Below are 4,157 nucleotides of genomic sequence, written 5' to 3'. Positions count from 1 at the left end.
TTCCCCAAACCTTTGGTATCTATCATTTTATAGATGAATTTTTCTCTGTTTAGAGGCACACAAAGGCTGAATTCCTTGCTCTGGGCACATCTTTGATCAAGTCTGAATCTGAAATCAACATTCTGGTTATGCCTAAGTGATAAAATTTGCATTATGCAAATATCTATTTACCATGATTACCCGTACTATTGTCTGCAATCTATGTTTACCAATGGAATCTAAGATGGGATTGATACTATTTCTTTTCCTGACTTTGACCCTATCAACTATTTAAAAAATACATACAGCAGAACGTTCTCTGATGGTGTCAAAGAGGACATGTTTTGGCCCATCTCCTTCCGGCTCACCAAGAGCTAAAACCCTGTCAGGATCCTCCTGACCGACACTCACTCTCTCTCTCTGCTTCCAGCTACGAAAGGGTGGCTTGGGTTTCCAAAACATGTTATTTGTTCAACCACAACGAGGCACTGCTCCTTGCAGCTAGTCACTGCAGGGTTGTCAGAGCTGTTGCTGGACGTGCAGAAGGGAGAGATGAAACATGGACCGAGGGCGGCAGCCAAACGGGATCCTCAAAACTTGTTTGCTGCTGAAATGGGAGAATTGAATATTTTTCCACTTAATCTGAAAATTGGCCTTGGTTTCCTGGAATGTTTCTCACCTCCTCTCAGCATCATCTACTGGAAAGAAGGCTCAAGAGAAAGTTGGGGAAGATCTATCAATGCAACACCCGAGGAAACCCACCCCGATACCTTCATTTCTCCATTTGTAAGCCCAGCATAACCATACCCGTGTCACCTTTTTCTTTAGAATAACATGAAAATGAATATGCAAAAGCATTCAGCTTTCAGAGAAAAGATGCTATGCAAATTTGAGGTGATCTCACTATTATAATAATAATTTTTTTTTTGCACTAAGATGAAATGTTTCCTTATCCTAAAGCCTTCCTACCAAGGTGGACTTTTTTCAACGTGGGTTTTTGTGATTTAAATTCACCAAGCACTAATAGTTTCCAGTTTATTTCAGTATTAAGCAGGAAAGCAGTTTCTGCATGAAATGTGAAAATTAAAATGCCATAGTAATGAAAAAGATTCCACATCCTCAGGTGGGTTTTGTAGGTGTGTACGTGTTTAGCTATGCACATCTCATATAACTTACATTGTACTTGTAATTCTTTTCTCAAATCCCAAATCTCTGAAAGCCCTTTCAAATCTCTATGTGATTAACTCGTCCAAAGGCTAAGTTGGATACAGATATTTTTTTCTCTTCAGGCTGAAGAAATCAAGACTGAAAGCTTTGGTTCATGTTTACTCTTCTATCATAAGTATTTTAAAAAGTATGATTAATATATATAATAACGAACAGGCACAGCTCCCCAGGGAGGCACACATATTAAAATGATTTACTCCACTCTCACCAGGAGAAGGTGGTCCATGCCACAGCAGAGCTCAGAGCATCTCAATCTCAGGCCTCGCCTCATCTGTGTGCTCTTTTACGTGCGGGTGCAGCCCACGTTGTGGTGTAATGCAAATCTATGGCTATACTGTATCACAGCGAATACATCCATTTGGAGGAAGAGGCACCTGGTGAAAGGCCACAATGCAATGGAATGCAATGCTGCTGTGTTCAATGCTGCTTACAAGAAAACCTTTGAGTAAATATTGCACGGGTCAAACTTACGATCCAACTTTTTCACGTAACAGGGCCAAGTATTGGATGCCTTCAGAATCCCCATTCAGCGTGTCCACTTTGCTCTTTGATGCAATGCCACCTCACAAAAGCATTCGAGCCACAGTCATCTATTTTTTTTCCTTCTTTCTCCCCTTGCTATAATGACCCAAATCTCCCTTTTTATTTTGTAATTTTCATAAGTTTTTTAAGGCAATGACTATAATAATTCATGTTTGGTGAAATAATTATTTTGGTTGATGTATTTCATAGTTTGGTCTCTAAAAAAAGTTAAAAAACAACAACAAGAACCAAAAACAAACAACCCCCCCTCAAGCTTCCCTCTGCTTGATGCCATAGACAAGAGTCCAAAGGACATTAGCTGCTCCATTGCACACATTGGAAGGGAGAGTTTGCTGTGAGCTCAGTCCTTCTAATAGACTGGCAATTTTGTAAAAGGTTTAGAGAATTTTGTTTAACCATTTCTGCATGTGTTTTTAATGAGCTCATGATGGTTTGTAACAAAGGCCAGGTTGTGTGTTTTCCAGCACTTTCTGACCTGATTTCTCCCTGCTGACTTGGGGAGTGGGCACCTGTGCTTCTCTCCTGGCTCACCTATGGGAGTCGGGGTGGTGGGGCCATCTCCGGGCCTGTCTTCATGCCAGGGATGAATCATGTAGTAGGCAGAGTGGAAGGAGTCTCTTTGTTGACAGCTTTCCATCTGGACTTTGGATACGGCTGATGGTTCATGTAGAGCCTTGGTTCGCTGGAAGGGGCTACACGAGTCAGCTCCTCCTTAAGGGATCAAGGGTGTGTAAAACATCAGGAAAGAATGCCCGGGATTTCATGTGCAAAGCTTAGAGAAGCGTTTTATCCTCTGAGTTTCAGGTAGCTGGGGTTGTGAATGTGTATGACTGCAGCTTTGACAGGTCGGTCTTTAATAGTCAATAGGATCATTTATAGCCTCGTTCAGATAATCCAACTGGAGTACACCTGAATAAATACATCAAGCTCAGGTGGCTAAAAGCTAACCCCTTTTGAGTTTAATAATTAAAATAAACAGAGCTATGAAGATGAATTTCAGTTTGTCATGCATAAATGTAAGAAGCTCCATAAAGGATGGTGTGCTGTGATTCATATAGGAGTATGATGGATGTATGATACGTTTTCCACAGCTATTTAAGAAAAAACGATTATCTTAGTCATGGGGTAAAGTTATGTGAAGCATTGCACCATCCAGGCTCTGTCTGGGCCAGTACAGATTTTTTTTCTTTTTCTTTTTCTTTTTCTTTTTTTTTTTTTTTGTGAAAGATTACTTCTTGGCAAACTAGATATGCAAACGCCAGAATACAGTAAAACCACATTTAATTGGACCTACTTGCCAACTTCTTGAACACAGCTTGGATTATTCCACTGGAGGCTGCTTCTGTTAAAAGCTGGGGGAGGAGGAAGTGGCATATTGACAAGACTTCAGATAATTTTTTTCACTCGAAGTACAATTATGCAATGAGCCAAGTTTGGAAGTATTTTACTATGTTTAATAATTATTATTAAAGATATTGTAAAACATATGCATTTGTTAAGTGGAATGTAATGGGAGTAAAATCATGTCATCAATTTTCCTTTGGATTTATTTTCCCATTTTGTGTTTTATTTGACAGCCTTCCAAATTGATTCTAGCCAAAACCATGCACTCTAATATATATCATACTTGATATTAAAGTGAGAATGCGGGTAATTTATAGAATCTGAGTGAGAACAGTTTTCTTCTCTTAGCCAGCCTATATGGAGCTGCCACCTCTGCTCAGGTAGCAACCGACACATGCCTTGGACACAGAAAGGAAAATAATAGGGGTCGAGAAATCCTCCACACATTCTTCCTGATAGACGCTCCAGAACCCACATATCCCAGGCATTGTTCAGTGGGAGATCAGGGGCAAGGAGAAGGATAACTATTTCTTTATGTGTGTGTGAATCTAGAGGAACCAGACTCGTCTCTGGAAATGCAAGTGGGAAGTGGGATTCACTGAGAAGCCATCATTCTGCTCAGGGGAGTCCCGACTTCAGGCGAGGCATCCTAAAGGTGACACCACAATCCTTCACCTGGAAAGCTAAGGAGACATGACATCAGTGTGTTTCACATCCTAAGCTTAAACAAATGTATATTGTTTTTATCGCCTCTTTTTCAAGGGGGAACACTGCCCCTGAAACTGCACTCCTTGAAACCGAACAAAGGTGCCATCGCTAATGATTAGCAAGATGCTCCGGATGGTTTGCATCGAACTCCACCTGCTATGTGAAAACCCCATGCTTTTCTCACTTTCCCACGCAAGCTGCTTAGCAGTTGGGTCCTCTCCTCCGAGTGTGGTTATGTGTCGGTTTGACTTCTGCATGCCCTGTGATTTCATTGTTTTCTTCTGCCCTGCCACAGCAAATGACCAATGGAGGCAACCCGCCGACAGAGGAAAAGGGCAGGTCCCTGCATCCATCTC

General features: G+C 41.2%; 1 pseudogene across 1 annotated transcript; it reads left to right on the top strand.

Annotated features, from left to right (window-relative positions):
- Positions 1-1,394: 1,394 nt before the first annotated feature.
- LOC144337993 (uncharacterized) lies at positions 1,395-3,284 on the top strand (annotated as a pseudogene). Its single transcript, XR_013411700.1, has one exon. The product of XR_013411700.1 is annotated as an uncharacterized LOC144337993 (transcript).
- The last annotated feature ends 873 nt before the right edge of the window (positions 3,285-4,157 follow it).

The sequence above is a fragment of the Macaca mulatta genome, chromosome 1, assembly GCF_049350105.2.
Source record: "Macaca mulatta isolate MMU2019108-1 chromosome 1, T2T-MMU8v2.0, whole genome shotgun sequence".
Taxonomy (NCBI): domain Eukaryota; kingdom Metazoa; phylum Chordata; class Mammalia; order Primates; family Cercopithecidae; genus Macaca; species Macaca mulatta.
This window is presented reverse-complemented; position numbering and strand designations above follow the sequence as displayed.